This window comes from Anoplophora glabripennis, unplaced genomic scaffold (assembly GCF_000390285.2).
Source record: "Anoplophora glabripennis isolate ALB-LARVAE unplaced genomic scaffold, Agla_2.0 scaffold73, whole genome shotgun sequence".
NCBI lineage: Eukaryota > Metazoa > Arthropoda > Insecta > Coleoptera > Cerambycidae > Anoplophora > Anoplophora glabripennis.
Window position 1 is genome coordinate 1,328,312 of NW_019416874.1, and position 18,382 is coordinate 1,346,693.

At 32.8% G+C, this 18,382-nt stretch overlaps 1 protein-coding gene across 2 annotated transcripts in view; it reads right to left on the bottom strand.

Moving 5' to 3' along the window:
* LOC108905029 (dual oxidase maturation factor 1) overlaps window positions 1–17,304 on the bottom strand; it is a 59,767-nt gene extending 42,463 nt beyond the window's left edge. The window contains exon 1 of one of the 2 annotated variants that reach the window (XM_018707791.1): window positions 16,930–17,304. The gene's annotated coding sequence lies outside the window, so the exon portion shown is untranslated. Of the gene's footprint in view, window positions 1–596; window positions 799–16,929 lie in introns of those variants that run through there. The other variant, XM_018707790.1, reaches the window with a different exon arrangement.
* Window positions 17,305–18,382: the final 1,078 nt, after the last annotated feature.

The window sequence follows — 18,382 nt, forward strand, 5'->3', positions numbered from 1 at the left end:
GTATCAATTTTTCTAAAACAGGAGGGGACGTCATTATTATCCACTTCTAATTTACTTGTAAAATAATTTAATTAAAACGTGTCTCATTATTTTCTAAGAATCACTTATTATACTTGGATGGTTTTGTAATTGGCTTTAACTATGCATTAGATAACAAGTACCTGAAATGTCAACAGCGAAAAACATAAATTTTCCAGTCACGCAAACGATTACAACACAGGAAAATTATAATTCGGAGAACTGTAACATTAAATTAAACCCAAACAACGAATAGCGCACGCAAAACCATGAAAGCTCATTAGCAGTAAGTTATATTTGCATTAGTTTGTAGTTTTGAAATTAAATTAATGTCTGTTAGATTTATCATTATTTGCGGTTAAAACGCCACATTTTTCCAAGTACGTCTGTTAAACAGAAATGCATTAGAGTTCGAAGTAATCAGAATAATAAAGTTTTTTGTCACTTCTATTTTTATAACAGTTTTGTGTCTTATTTTAAAATATATGAAAAGATGAACGAAAGTAATATACGTATTTACTTGTACATATAATTTTTTATCCCACGAACTATGAATGTATGCAACAAAAAATTCATACCTCGTCAAAAAAATCCAAAATAAATCCGACAGAACCAGCACAATCACATCCACTGGCGCAAACTTAAATCATCCTTATAAATTTGGCTGAGCACGAACACTATTTACATTCCGCCAGTCATGTGGCACAAATATGCACGACTATAAAAGCAATAAGGTAGACATAAAATACAGAACTAAGCAGGAGTGATTAAGTGAGCTCTGGCGGCCTGCTGCGGCCCTGAGATTGTAGGCAGGAAGGAAGGTGCTGAGAAGGGAGAAGCTCACGGCAAGGTCGTTTTCCGCTACTTTCTGTGATGACCTTGTAGCCATGGCTATCGAAGCGGAATCTCGACTCCTGCTGTTGTTTTTTTTTATAATCCCATACCGACTCTTTGTTACAAGGTATCAGCGAAATCCTAACGTGACGCTCGGCACAGCCCACTAGTGGAGCGCATTCCTGATTGTATATCCGCGTATTTACACACTTACGGAAAAACGAATGAGTAATAAGTCTCTGTACACGCAACGTAAGAAGAAATAGGATATATTTAGAGGCGGAGACCCTGATGCAATAACCCCAAAGCTTTTCGGCTCTAACTTTTAAACCTACGCGACGTGTATAATTTTAATGAAATTTTAATTTTAATGTAGACCATAAAGGCTCGTAAAACCATACTATAGTAGATGTTTTACATTGTCATGGAACTCAGGAACGGACTAGCAACCACATTCGTTGAGCCAAAATGTTGACAGGTGTCATTTTATAGATGAAAACTGAATTTTTAAATACTTTGGCCATTCCTCTTTCGATAAAATTAGCCGAGTTTTTGTATCAATTGTCAGGAAAATTGAACAATTTCCATAAATTAAAAATCGATTAAAAGAACTACTTCAAAGAAAAGTTTGAACCGCCAATGTATACAGAATGTTGTATAGTTTAATGGTATTACAGTGCAACCTCTTTAATCCGAACACACGTTAATCCGATCACACGCTAATCCGAACGGCCAAATCTGAACGATGACAAGAAAAGACTAGATCGCTTCGCGTGTACGCGCATAATCGGCAGTCAGTTTGTTCGCCGATAGCCAAGAACCTGTTGCGTGTCGTGTTTTGTGTAACAATTTTGGACTTTTTTTGGAAGTAAGAAAAATAAAAAAATGAAAAGCGTAAAATAATACATATACAGTATATGTAACTACATGTTTATGTTTTACCTTATACAAGTTTTATGTATCTTATATGATTTATATTTATATTGTTATAATAAAAAGTGTATGTACTTACATAATATACATATGTACAAATCTTTATAGTATGTTCGATAATCCGAACGATTCGATAATACGAACAAAGCCTGGCAATGTGGTGTTTGGATTAAAGAGGTTGCACTGTATATAGTTTATCAAGATTATTTCATTTGTCTACTCAAAAAGGACTGTATTAAAATAATACGAAATAGATTCGTATCGAATCGACCCGCATACATATGCTATGTGGTTTGATATAGGATACGGGGCAAATTGGTTCAAAGTGGCTTATATCAATAATTTAAATATTTCACATATGCATTCGCGTGTTACATTTTCACGAAATTTCTATTTCTACATCAAAATGGAAAAATGTAATCATAATAACAGTTTAAACACAAAAGTAAGAATATATTTATAACTCTAACTTGACAGAAAGTTCAGCATAGGTAGCTTGGTTTGCCACGTCATCAGTTTAGGCGTTTCGAGAAACATATCGCTCTCTTCTTCAGTAGAAACTGTGAAATTGGATATTAGGTCATTTTGTTTGTATGTATTTATATATATGCTGTATGCACTGGTAGAAGATGAGAAGAAAACCTACTTCGCCTTGCTTAAGGCAATTGGAGAAATACCGGACAAAAAAGGAGAAGCTATTGAATCACTATGCCTGTGCCGGCAGGTTTTTGTACGTTAAACCATCACATCTAAACCTGCTGATAGTCTAACCACAAAGAAAGCATTAAAAACAGGATATGAAGCCACAAACAAGCATAAGAGGAAACGTGAGAAATTACTTGTCAAAAACATCCCAAACGAAACATCCCGAACGAACCTGGACAAGTCTCGGATCGTCATTAACTTGGCACCTGTGCAACTTGATGATGACGCTACAAATGTGCCTGCCAAAGGTCTAAATTTCGCCATAGCAGCCAGGATAATTCCAAATGAGGGAATCATCAACGCCCTGGATACCACGGGCCGATGTTCTCTGAAGAAGTTGCGGAAGAAGTAACGGCAGAGGCAGCACACATACATATTATGAACTGCCCAACCTTTAAAGCCGAATCTGTGAAAAAAAGAAGTCCAATTCATCAAAGAACTGAAGGAAAACCTTCTGATCCACAACCATCATCTTGGACACAACAAAGTGCATATCTAAAGTGGAGAACATACCAAAACCAGTCCAATCAATAAAGTTGAGAAAGAGGTGCCGACTGCAATTCAAGTATCTAATATTTCCAAGGAACTACATAGGAGCCTTATTTCGAGTGATTTAAATGATTCGAGTGGATCAGCCACTCGCATTCTACGTGTCACATCAATTTTTAGAACCTAGTGGGAAAGACGGAACACCGTGTCAAAAATTGTGGAAATTTTATTGGCAAGATCGAGGGAATCCAACTTGACACATGTCCCAGTGAGTTTTGACGTGACGTCGTTATTCACAAAAGTGACAGTTAAAGAAGCTTTGGAAAGACTTAATTGAAAGCGCATTTCGGAAGATAATGATGAAAATTTAGTAGACGTGGCAAAAGTGTGCACCAGATTGACCTACTTGGGCCTAAGAAAGCTCTGCAGCAACTCTACAGCCAAAGCTTTGATTCAGATATGTGCACTTATTATTATCTGGCACCATAGGTGTTATACCTATGGTGCCAGAACATAGAATACTTTCATCATCATCAGATGGTACAAAATGGTACACTGTCGCTGCTAGATGACCTTGTCGAGAGAAAACCAGACGGTACACAGGCACATAACTTTACGGAAATCATAACTCACATGAATAGATATACCTAAACTTCAAATAATTATTTGCATACTAATCCCAAAGAAACGATAGTTCAAAAATGTACATTTAGAACGTTTAGAAATGGCATAATTAAATTTTGAAATAGAACTGTTACTGTTGAAATAGATGGCTTCCAAAAACACTGAGAGGTATAACTTCTTCTGATAAATCATAAGTTAGGAGATCTTTCCAAAAATTTATGATAAAAATCAAAGAACAAGTATTGTTTTATCTCTAATTGTTAGAGATATAACAAAAAGAACTTTTAGGGGTTAACTTTTAAGAGGCTGTAGCTCCATCTATATCTAAATATAAATTTTTCTGCCACTACCACAGTCGTAGAATGCACAAATAAAATAAGTAAATATAATGCTAATTTCGGAGCACAATTCACTTTCCTATAAGTATAAGTATACATTTGCCTTTATTATTATTTGCCTTTAATGCCAATTCCTAAATATATATAATAAAATTTATATTCATTTTTTTTCTAAGCTAAGATATCCGCAACAGTTTTTGAAACATTAGGTTTTTTACATATAAACATAATTTCATTTTAATATGACTTTAATTTAATCTAGCTTTCCAGTGCCAGATGTTATATACATTGTGAGAAAGTAATTCTCTTTCAAGAAAGTCCACACTAAGAGTGTGGACAGTTGGACCTATTAAGTTATTAATAAATATGTAGTGAAACTCGACATGTTTTTTCACACACTTGTTAAAAATTGAATATTTGTGAAGGAATCGTTAATTAATAATTAATAGATATTGTATGTTCTTAAAATTATTATCGTTTTACATTTATTTCCGCATTTTAGTTTATTACTCAACCAATTCTCGAACCAATTTATAGACCTATTTGAAAAACCCGATTAAATACTTTTGTTTTCGAAGTACTAGATAATATCTAAATTGATTGGCAGATATGTAGATCGACATATGTATATCTAACGAAATTAATAATCAGACATTTTCCTGTGGTCATAATGGACACCTACTTAAATAGACAGGTTAGGTACCTAATGATTAGAATTCATCAATAATAGTTTCATTTTTATCTTTGGTCCCATCTAATTTGGTCAAACGTGTAGCTATCCAAAATAGATTGCTTCTATTATTTTTAAATGTCATTATTGCTCGTGCCTGCATAACCTTTAATTGAAGCATTTATATTTTCATCCATCATGTTTCAGATCGTACGTGAGAGATAATAAATGAACTTCTGTCGTTCGCTCATGACTTGTAAAATTAACGGAAAGGTTAATCATGGAAACGCATTGAGAAATCGTTTACAATTTCCGTAATGAGATAAAACCAAAAGCGATATTACGGCGTCCTTGCTTTAATGATACAGGTACAAAAATATTGTGGTGTGTTCGATGTTTTTGCAATGAGTAACAGTAAATTAATAATTCATGAGGGAGGGACACAGTATTTGAAGCGTACAAGGAGCGAAATTTTGTCCGAAAACAAAAACAAACGTTGTTGTCGATGCTCGAAGGCATCTAGCTGAGCTGAAATTATCACCCATGCTTCAAATCTAACGCCAAAAGCGCCCACAAAACTGCAAACCGTTCGAAGTACCCCTGAACACAAATGACGACATCTGGAGAGCCTGATGTTGTTGGCTGAGCGATCTCCGACCACTGCAGTTTCGAATTTTTCTGAGAAAATGCCAGGAATACCAACAGACATGAATCGTCCAAATCTGGAGAGGTCGTATCAAAGAGTATTGACCCAAGAATTGGCGGAGCCACCATGAAGCGGGATCGAACGTCGAGTAAAGTATTTCTGGTTCTATAACCAGAGAAGAAGCTTATGGCCAGTGTATGTACTCGATCCGAATTAAAGCGTAATCGTTGTCATTCAATATCGTGACGCTTATGTAATGAGGATTCCACAAGACAGGTCCAAAAAATCTGAAACACCAATTTGTTTCCAACTTTTACCATACAATTACATTGTAAACTACCAGGCTACTTAGAATATACCTACTAACATTTTGTAAAAATTTATAATATAACTTTTTATTCGGAAAATAAATCGGTGTGTTACTCAAGTCCTAAATCAGTAATCTAGCATCCAATTCGTCCTGGACTTTCTTCGGTTCAATTGAAAGTTCCATCTCGACGGTGTGTTTAGTGGTATTAGTCTGAACAAATTAGAGTGTGGACCAATCATCAGCAGAACAATCAGCCGACTTACCGAGAATAGCCTCTAGTTTCCAAAATTTATCTAAATTTAACGACGAATAGAAAAATCATGATGAAAAATAATAGCATCTGACATCAAGTAAATAATAATAATTTAGTCCCTATCGTTTTCACTACACATTTATTTGTTTTCCTGTTGAACAACCTAATTTAAACCATAGTACAAGGTCAGATCGATCAGTGACTTATATGTGGCCTACACACGAGAACTGTTTCTCCCATGTATGGTTGTAGGTTATCTTTGTTAGAAATAACGAAAGAAGAACCCAAAAGGGTAGGTACTAAAATATTGGTATAGTGTCTACAAATTGATTCAGATCACTGTATTATAACAAACATAGGAAACTAAGAGATTCTGCAAAATAAACCAGGAGAACTTTCATATTAAAAAGAAAATGTATAACGAATCGATGTTTCAGCTTACTATCCTTACATTTGAAATGTTCTCTTATTAGATAATGTGCTCTTCAAGGCTTATATAATTTAATGGTGTATAATTTATATATTAAAATACTATTAAAATACTACCTATCTAAAAATATCAAAGGCATTTGTTTAAATAATATATTTATTATGTATAGTAGTAATTCATAACCAAAGACTTAAATGTATTTAAAATGACGAAATTATACACAAAAAAAATTTTCCTTTTCAATATAACGTATATCTACTATTTTTAATGTTTCGTTTTTAAATGTCAATAATTTAATGATCATATTTACAGTTTGTGAACAATTTGCAAACGAACAAATTTAAAACTTGATGTAATAAAATAAAAGAAATTACAAATTAGATCAAGAAAATGATTTCTTACAATTTATAGTGAAAAAAATGAATGAAAACTGAATTAAAACATAAACAATAAACCAATACATTTCAAATTCAGCCCCTTTCGAGTGGTAGCAGCCCTAAATTTTTCAATAGAAAGTGGGGGCTGGTTATAGACACAGCATAAGGATTAAAGTGTTATAGCTCATTTGAAATGTCCTTCATTCTCTATTCAAAAATGCAATGGTTTTAATATTTATTGCATAAATTAAGCGTCTGCCTGACGAAATTCGTTACAACAAACAAACACATAAAAACTTACAGCGTTTTGTTCTTGCAGATCAGCAAAAACAAATTCAGTGTTCTGTTTCAACATTATCAACTAAAACGAAGACATAAAAACTTATTAAAATTCTTCCTAGCATTGTCAGTTTTACTAAAAACGACGTAGATACTTGCTATTTAATTGACACCAATAAATAGTTGTCAGTATTTTGCGTATTGTTCGAGTTTTGCTATCTGCAATTCTTAAACATGGTTTATTTAACAGAAATGCATAAAATTTTAATTATACAGATGGTTGGTTACGGAGATAGAATGCGATGAGAGGTCGAAGTTGCTCGCCTATTTCAAGAAAAATTTCCTGGGTACAATTAGCAAAATTGAAAAGCAGATTCGTGAAAATACAGCAGATAAAGAAAAACTTACAATGCAGTAAGTAATGATATCAAATAGTTGTACTGCTTGAAGTTTGAAGAAAACCCACATAGTTCAAATCGACAAGCAGGTTCAGCATTGAAAGTTTCCCATTCCTAGATTATTCACTTATTAAATGAAAATAAAATACATCCCTACAAACTGATCCCAACCCAGGAGCTTATTGAGGACAATGTTGATAGAAGAACGTATTTTTGTGAACAAATGATGCATAGATTAGATAACAATGTTATCCAACAAGAAATTTTTTTGTTTTCTGATGAGTCCACTGTTACCCTTCACGGCTGTGCTAATCATCAAAGCTGTTGCTACTGGGCTAATGAATATCCTCACCGGATGAGAGAAGTACATAGGCAATATCCTGAAGAGGTTAATGTTTGGGCGGGGATAATAGAAGACCATGACATTGATGGCAATTTGAATGGAGGTAATTATTTACTTCTGCTCCAAGATAATATCGTGCCAACTTTGGCAGACTTATATCCTGCTTAAGCAAAGCTATAAATTCCAACCGATGTGATATAGTTCCAGCAGGATGAAACACCATCAAATTACCGCATCAATGTTCAGCGATACCTCGACTTAACATTTCCAAATCGGTGGATAGGGAGGCGATGATCGCTAAAATGGCTAGCACGTTCTCCTGATCTTACATCCATAGATTTCTTTCTATAGGGATCTGTGAAACGTATGGTATATAAAACTAAGCCACACGATATAGCTGGCTGGTGATGAAAAATGAGTTATGGTTAGGTCGGTCACGCCTCAGATGTTGGAAAACGTAAGAAGACGTTTTTATTTACTATAGGGACTCAAGGAACTCATTTTGAACATATCCTACGTTGAAATTAAGTTTTTTTTAGTTTGCTGTAGCGAATTTGGTCAAGCAGATGAATTTACTTTAATTATACTGCTAATTTTTGCAATAAATATGAAAACAATACCATTTTTTAATAGAGAATGAAAAGACCTTTCAAATGAGCTTTAACAAGGGCCTATTTCCCAAGTAAAAATTTACGGATTCATTCATCAACGGGTTCAATTTTGGGTTTTTCCGTTGCAGGACGCTATTTCAGATTCCAAAATCGAACTGTCTCGTTTTTTTTTTAAACATGCACAATACTTGAAATACTAAATTAGTGCAAAAAGCGTCAACATTTGAGGTCTACTAGGAATTATTCGTCTAATTTTTGTTGCGGTCGATTATTTTAGGATATATTGACAAAATACGAACTTTAACGCCATTATATTAAAAACAAAGACAATAAACCCATAGTTAATAGCAAAAAAATATTATTTTTTGACATTCCATTGCCACTCGAATTTATGATACATTATTCTAAAACGACATTATAACTATACTCGTATTTTCTAAATTACCTTTACTTGTGACTCTCGTATAACCCAATACAGTTCATGCTTTATTTAAATATCGTCAAATATAAAAAGAAAAATTTCACAAAAGGCTGTATTTGCAATAACAATTTTCATTAATTTTTTACAATAATGAGATTTGGTGTTATAAGCTAATAAACATTTTAAACTAATTAAAGAAACGATCACATTACTTTATGACTTTATTATATTTGTAAAACAAGAAAGTTTCGCTCTTACTTATATGAACAAATAAGTAGGAAACTTTCAAGCTTTTCCAGGTCATTTAAGAAAACAATGAGTCATTGTTTATGGTTCGCTATATGGAGTTTTCAGTATGTTAATAAAATACCTACCTATGTATATATGTAGGCGTGAAGTGAAATGCATATCTTTGCCGGAAAATTAAGGACATATTCATACTTTATGTGCATCGATGTACCAATAAAAGTTTATCTAATCTCGGAGAAAGTGTGATATACGTTTTCTTTTATAAACAGGATACGAGTAGGAGCAATTCTGAGCTGCATTGAAAATGCAAATATGTACGAAACAAATCCAAATAATTATTTAATTATTTTAAAACAGGAACAATACAAAAAAATATCCTCAATTAAGCAATTAAAATTGAAGTATTAAGAAATCTTAAATAAAACATGTGTGCAGTTGAAATATTATAAAGGCTTATGTAAAATATTCTCTCTCTCGAGGATACAAGAACTCAATTGTCACAAGGCCTTTCTAGAGTTTAGAAAAGATGCTTCTACATCTTCTAAAAAACGACAATGGGGAAAGCATAATATCAGTAACAGCAACATTACAACAACAGTGTAATTCTAACAGCATTGTCAGTTTGTGCGCAATGTTGTCAGACTTATCACTTTTCTATTACACCTCCTTTGTAACCCACATAATATTACGTGTAAAAAAAGTAGGTATCAAATATCGAAAAATTATTATTTTCTCTTGTAGGTACCTATAGGGCTTTCATATCCGGAAAACGGAAAAAACTTCGGCCTGTCTAATAATTTCGTTGTCGCCCAGTTCTTCTCTTAATAGCTATACAAGTGAACTACTGATATCCGAGCATTTGCTCCCGTTTTAATAGAACCTAGAAAATCAAATAAAGGACAAATTAATGAAAGTGTCTGTACGTTATTGAAAACATCAATACTGGTCTCATTATACGTAATCTGAGAGTTTACTCTTTTTCAGTATTCTCAACTGGAATACTGTTCTTCGTTTTGGTATCCTAATCAGAAGTATATGATTGAAAATGTACAAACAAAATTTTTAAAAACGTTTATTTTAAGGCAAATGAATTTTATCTACATATAGGTCATCCCCGTGACCTATTATTATTGTGGCCATACACTGTAAAAAAAATTCACTCAAACACTCAATTTTACTCAATAATGTATCACCCTCGATTGAGTGAAATTTTCACTCTATTACAAACTATTGCATCAGATATGAGTGAGTTTTACTTAAATCCGAGTTACTGCTAACTATCTATTGAGCGACTTTTGACTCTATTCTGAGTATACAGGGTGAGTTTTTTTCGATGTTTAGTGTAGGGATCTGGGAAAGTAGCAGAGATACAAAAACGCTTAAATGAGGAAAGATTGCAGTTTTATGATCCTTTTAAATGTTATTTTTATTTTTTGAAAAAACGTCATGGCTGACTAGATATTTGGAAAAATCCGAATTAGGCCAATTCTTTTAGATGCTTGTAATTCCGTTGCTATTTTGTTTTTGCAGTGTTAATAAGTCAGTGTGATCAAATTGTCCGTGTACACTTTCGTTTTCAAGTTATAACATAAACTTCAAGTTTTTTTTTTAAATGTAAACCATAGCTATGAGCTAGAAAAAAAATGTCTTTTTTATGCTTTACAGCGATATAATATTCGGTACTGTTATTTTGAAAAATGAGAGAACTAAAGCCGTTTTTAACTTTTCAATTGCTCGCTGTCGTAGATGGCTGTGAGAACAATCGAAATGTTTACTGACAACGCTTTTAATGACTGTAGGATTATTTGACAGTTACTTTTCTTACTACCTGAAAACGAAAGTGTACACGAAAAATTTGATCACACTATCTTATTATGCTTGTTCCTATGGTTGCTTTTATTTGAGTTTGAGCGCGAGATGCGGGTTATAAGGGCAGGAAGACGAGGATTCCATACATATCATCTGTCTCTATGGTGAAAACACAAATGGTGGAAACAGAAATACCTGGGGGCATCATTTCTGTTACCTCTACGTCTTGAGGCTTCAGCAGAGTTAGTGGTTGCCTTCACACGTAGCACGATTTCAAAACTCTTATTAGCGGCATGCACAATGGATCATAATCTGAGTGTTGCGTATAAATTTTTCTTCATTAATAGTTGAGTGTGTTAATTTAATTGTTAAGGGTAACAATAAAGAAGTTCAAGATAAAATAATGAAAATTATCCCCTAAAAATTTCCTTCATGCAACGTGTGGTATTTGAATAACACTACGCAGATTAGTGCCTATATATTCTAAGTCTAAGTTTATAGTACAAATAAGATTATTGAAAAGCTGTTAAGATAGTATAGTAAAAATGATATATACCATCGCTGTCGCTGCTAGACAAGTTACATAAAAAGAGACATAGGATTCGAATCATTCTATACAGCATTATATAACACTCTGAGAAATTCCATCTCATAAGTATAACTGGATCATTTTCTCGGTTTTAAATTTGTAAATCCAAACTCATACGATCTTTATTTCGTTTTTTTTAAATAAATTACATCACATTCCTACGGTCAAACAGTAAGAGATAGATAGTATTTAATAAAACATGTTTTAAATAATTAGTTTAAACAACTTTAATAAAAAATGCGTATATTTTGCAAGCTCCCGCTCTTAATTTTGTATGTATTAATTAATTATGTCGGACTTATTAAAATATTTGCCTTCCTTTACAATTAACGTTAATCAATATTGAAAATATTTTGTAACTTTGTCGCGAGAAGAATTTTAATTTTGTTAATACTATTCTCAATCAAAAGTAGCACATGCTTCCCATTTTTTGTTCTGTTTTTTCGGTCACTGAAACAAATGAATATCCAATAAAAGGAATTTAGTTCATCGCAATTACATTATTAATCAAGAGATTAGTTTCTGTGTCCGGTCGAAAATGAAAATTATTTTATCTCGTTACATTCGCGCACAATAGCAATAATTAATTTGCACAATGGATCCGTTGCAAAATTAATTTAGAATGAGTATAATCGTATTCGTGAGATACTGCAAGCATTGGACCACTAGATAAATCTCGGTATTACAAAAATTTATCTTAACGTGAGAAGTGAATTTTTCAAAATCCCCGACAATGCGACCGTCTTTACTTTTCTGTTTCGACATACTAATAAGTCGTTCACACCTTGAAACGCTGTAATACATAATGACTTGAAGTTGTCATCACAGCTACCTGAAAAGTGTGTACTAATTAATGTTAATTATTAATGGAATGACCCTCAATTAAAAATAAAAAAGCAGGACGTAGATTTCTAAACTGAAAAATAATCAGTTTATTACAATTAATTATGACGGTACCCACATGAGGAAACAATCTATTGGCCAATAGAAACTAGTAATGAAAAATATATTTTATTCTCTCACGTATTTTTATTTGATTTTGAGATACTAAACAAATTCAATTAAATTCAAAAAATTTTCAAAAGTGTTACTTTTGTACCGAGCAAAGGTAGGTATATGCGAGGCGAAGCATAGCGTAGCGGGGCGGAGGCAAAATTGCCAAGCAAAAGACACTTTTAATCGGAATAAAACATGCTATTTTTTCTCCAATCGGAATCCCCCATTTAATTATTAATAATAAAGCAAAGTAGGTAAGTAGGATATATCGATGTAGTCTTCGTCATAGTCAAACATTATTCGCCATATTGCTAATTGAGTTCATTTGTCATTGCTTAAAACTCTGTAAAAATGGAATCTAATGAAGATTTAGGTGTACCTGAGAAGATACTGGAGTGTGTGAGAGGTTTCTTTGAATCTTCTCCCAAAGAAATCTCGAGAAACTTTATGAATGTTTCTACTAACGTTTTATGGATTGATGCAAAGAAAAAAACATTAAGTTGTGTTAAATTAAACTAAGTTAGATCCTGTTTATATAAATGTATTAACTTGCTGGGCTAAAAAGATTCATCTTATCAAAGAATCTAGGCGCTTTTTTCTAATGAACATAATTATATTATTGATGTATTAAATTAAATATTTTCCAATGATAACTTTCATACGAAACTTTCTATATTCTATTATAACAGAATGCCAAATCACAACAAATAGCAAAATTGATAACACTGAACACTTACGGTATCTTTGTTAAAAGCATAAATATCAAGGATTACATGTTTTAAAAAGAGTTTCAATTCTCCTGTGTTAATAGTTAATTTTATGGAATCCAATCCGTAATCCATCGTCATTAGTAAATTGCATCACTTACATATTACCCCATTACGAAAAACTAAATAATAATTTTATTTTATAGGTAATAAAACATAAATATTAATTTTATTGTTTTGATATGGTCTTTCTAAATATTGGATGACGAATGAATATTACAAACTTATTACGACTGTGTACTTGTTTCCCTATCTAGATACGCCAAAACAACTAAAATAAATATAATAAATCAATTCTGTCAATCACAATAAGAAAACCATGTCCAATCCATATTTAATATTTCATCTACTTTAGCAACAGGATATATGTTATGAAATGATAGTGGTTTTGTTTACTGTGCAAATTAAAGAAACTTTATAATATTGCGACGTCTACGTACTCCTGGTATCCAACAAGATTACTGCGGTAACACTCGTCACAGTTGTGACAATATAGACTGACAACTGTGAGACTTTGCACACTACGCCTGTAAATGGTATGCAATCTCCGAGATGTTTATATTGAAATTCGAAAATATGGTGCAGCTCGAAACACGTGATGTGGTTATTTTGAGACATGTATTCGTGTCAAGGATTTTACCTATTTAAAAAATTATTCTGTAGTAGCAAACTCGGTTTCAACCTTGGTCTCTATTTTGTCGCGCTCAATGTTGGTCTTGCATTGACACCTTTGGTCTTAATCTCTAAGAGCAAATTCAGTTCTGCTGTACCGGAACCGATTTAATACGTGGATAAGGAAATTCAGTGTTAACGAAGAAATCATTGAAAATTCACAGACAGTATAAAAGAAGTCGCGGAGAAAATGGAAATAAACCTATTTTAAGGTACATTTTGGATTTGGAATACTGAAAAACATATTTTCAAATATTCTGTGACTTTATTACGGATTCCAAATCTATTAATAAATGAGCGAAAAGACAGTTTAATGAAGCTCAGTCTACAGGGTGTTAATTTTAACAGACGATAGAATACATTAAAATAAACAAAAAAAACTTTATATGACATGGGTCCTAAACCCAACCATTTCCAAGAAAAAAATTATCAAAATGTCCAACTCGATGTACAAAAGTTCTATTAATTAAGGAATATTGACATAACTGCGTGCATAGAATACTATAAAATACAATATTCATCACTTTTTTGAACTTCTTTATGCTTAATTCTAAAAACTAATTAGCGTTGTAATAAATTTAAAATTCGATAAAATTCATATCAAGCGATGTGACAACGGCGCGGCGGGTAATACGAGGTACAAAGCTATCCAGCAATACGCAATTCAGTTGGTATCTGCAATTGGACTGTGTCTGAGTGTTTTTTGCGTACCACTATTGCCTTTTCTTGCGGTGTTTTCTAGCAAGTGCTAAAATTGGATTCGAAGGTGTCGTGCGTACATGTGCGTTTTTTTTTTAAGTTGAGTTCCTGTTTTAAGAGATTCATACTACAATTCGAGCTAAAATTTAAGCACAACACTATCCTCGTAGGTACTACAAAATCGATACATTTTATTTTATTTATTTAAAAACTGGAAAACAATTGTCTTGAAATTGACTAGGTAAATGTTGGACAATAGTTGTTTACATTTTTTCAGTAGGACAAGTCCGTCGCGTGCACACGCGGTGTGCATCAGCTGTGTACCGTTAGGACAAGCGCTGTTGTCACGTTGTTATGAAACTCCCCAATATTAATACTCGCTGTATTTTGAAAACTGTTAATCTTACGCCATTGTAATATACAACTTGTTTGTTCTTTTATGATTACTTTGTCTCATGCTGAAATAATGGCAAAAAATATTAGTTTCTCCCAAAAAAATTTAAAACATTTGGTCCAATTTAACTAAAATTTTGTGCTAGTACTAAGTTTACACATTTTCTAGGAATAATGTTTGCTATGGAAGAACCTTGTTTAGTTATTTCTTTTTGAGAACGTAATAATTAAAATTCTTTCGAAAATTCGTATTTTTTCTACAAAAAAAAAGAATGTGAAATGATTATTATGCAATAAGTATTAGTTCTTTGATAAACGTGTTGTTTTTAACAATGTATGCAGAAGTATTCCAAAAAATATCGTAGATATAGAAACTACGCTTTTAAAAAGGGTTTTGTAAATACCTAGCAAATGAAAGAATGTGTCGTCGCCCCATAACTAAGTTAAATGATCAACCTAACTTTCTGATCATCCGCCTTCTGCCAATTGCTTTTCTGGTTATGACTTTAGTTTGTTAAGAATATTTAAAAAACTTTATTTTATCAAAAAAAATTTGGAAACAGATCTTGAAACATTTTTTGTGAAAGCCTTATAGTTTCCAAGAAAAAAAATTATTGAAGTTATATTTTCAACCTATACATCGCTGTGCCACTGTAGTCTCTAGCGTCATCGGAATGCATTCTATCCGTGTTGTATGCTGTGCGATCTCTTTCCACGTAGCTCCAGGCGATTCCGAATACTGAAGTTCAAATTTAGTATTAACGTTTATGCGATAGTGTTTACATTAGTATTTCAAGTGTCAAAAATGACTTGCGTTTACAACTACTTCTAGTTGATAAATATTGTTTCAATTTATGGTAAAGCAAGACAACATATTTTGTGTTATGGTGAAGCATTTGTGTTATGGTGAAACAAGACATTTGTATTAGTATTATTTTATTAATTAGAACCAGAAATTATTTTCATTAATTAATAATAACAATAGCGACAAAAGCAGTTGAATTTGCTGATATAAAATAGGTGTTATAAAATTTAATTTCTTTCCTTCGGAAAGAAATTCGTTCAATTTTTGTCCGTTCATTTTTTATTACACTTTGCCGCCGTGCCGGTCGCCGACTGGCGACTGGTATAAAATAGGTGTTATAAAATTTATTATTTATTTCCTTAGGAATGCTTTGCTTTGCGCAAGGTCAGGTTTTACAGTGGACCAGTTCCCACTGCCGTGCAGAAGAGTAATCAGTATTTTAAGTCGAAGTTTATTTTTTTTTTTTTTTTACAAAATTATATTTGTCAGAGTCCCCTGTACATTCAATTTTATTTGTTTTGATAAGTTCTGAATCACTCTGTATTTAATTGCTGTAGAAAGTGTCAACGTCGATTTTTCAAAAATGACGGGTTGACAATTTTTTCCAATATCTGGAGACTTTAAAAGATGATTTCACTTTTTCACGTTCATTGGTTTATTGTTTAATATAAAATGTAGTTTTGAATTTGAAAGTAGGATATCCTTAATTTAATGATTTGTAGAATATCCTCTCACTAATACATTCAGAATCTACCTGATAGTCTAATCTGATCTAATAGTTAAAGATAGCAAGACTTTTCTCACAAAAGCATGTAACTAATGACATGATTTTGTCAAAACATTGTCGAATAAATTTGCATTACACAGGGTGCAACTAGTATACTCTGCCAAAGCTAACAACATATTCCGCGTCATAAGTTAACGAAAAAAATCCTATAAACTTGTGTCAGAAAAATGAAACGCTTGATTTTCGAGATACGGGGTGTTAAAGTTTAAAACGGCTAAAATAATTTGAATTAAAATTGATATACAGCTATAGTTTTTGCTATTTTCTCGGTATCCTAACCTAAGGAAAACTATGATATAAGAAATCATTTATTTTATGTATTTACAACATAAGAAATATTCATAATTGTATGTGGAGCACATGCTCAATATGTATATCCCACAGTCTATCACGTTATTGCATCAAGAATTACAAAATGTTCATGAAAATGTTCATATTAAAACGTACCACACACTGCTGATGAAAATATGTAAGTTATTCTTACCTTAGATATTTATCAATATGACCATTTTTATCAGAAGACTTCCTTAAACAGACGGCTTTCTTATGATATTTACATGCTCACTTTCTTCTTTTCACAACTATGTCCTACTTTCAAGATAATCCACAATATTCGGATTCGTTAAAATACCATCAATTCCAACTATTTATTTTACGCAGACACAGAATACAATACGCCACGAAATGCGATTCACAAACCCCAATTAAAAAGTTTATTCTAAACATGGAGAGTACAACTAATAACAACTTTGACCTTAGTTCAAGTTCACTTCTAAGAATGGCTTGGTCGAATACATGTGACGTGCCTACTACATACTTGTAGAATGTTAATATGGATCAAGTACAGAACGCAGACCTTGCGGAAACACCGCCCGCAGATCGCAACAGCAGAAACTGCTCGTACGGCAAACGCAGGTGACAGCCCAGGTGAAACTTCGCACAGTTTAAATGAAGAACGGGTCGAGTCGGCGAAAGTCGGAACTTTTGTTCTTAAATCAACTGAAGCCGTGGATTTCTTTTCCTACCAAAGAAATAATTAGACGGTGTCCGATTTTCAAACAGTACGCATTTGTTAGAAATTAGGAAAAACTATTTACGTGTTCCGGGCTTGAAACAGTAAAGGTGGAGATTCCACGGCTAAACCAAGTTTTACTTTATCACCAACAAGAGTGAATTCATGAAGATGAATTTTCGAAAGGTAAGTAAAATCTAACAAGCGCTTCCCAATTATAATCCGAGTCAAAAGGGCCAGCAACAGATCATCAATGAAGAACCACGCAAGCTGTGGACAAGGATATTTCATAAAATATTATATATGCGGCCGAGAGAGGAGGAAGAATTCTTCGGTGCCGCCGATTCAGGCGTTCGGATGTCAACCCGGCACTCTTACAATTTAATAACCAGGACTCTTTATAGACCGCGAAACTAATGCCAGTAACTGCGAACCTAATATTTTACTAAATTTTACTATTTTTCACTACACGTAGCAAAATATTTGCACAAGTGACCTTCTTACCACAACGAAATATACTTTGCTAAAAAGAGCTTACTTGCAATAAGTAAAAAGTTTTGGTAGAAATTTTTGTACCTCAAACGAGTCAACTCATTATCTCCAAGTGAACAGCTTAGCTACAATAAAAAAGACCTATTTCCTGTTAATGATTTAGATCTATATTTTGTTGACCTAAATACGTTTCCCAATTGCTGCTAGTGAGTTAAACAATGTATTATACAGGGTGTTTATGAAGTATGTGCACAAACTTTAATATAAACGTCTGCAAATAGATAATTTTCGAGATTCAGGGTGCTGAAATTAAAAAAAAAATCACCTTTTCTAAAATAACTCCGAAGACGTTTGATGCACAATGTCACAATGATGAAACTTATTCTAATAACTAATTTCTAACTAATTAAACTAATTAAAGATAAAATCCACT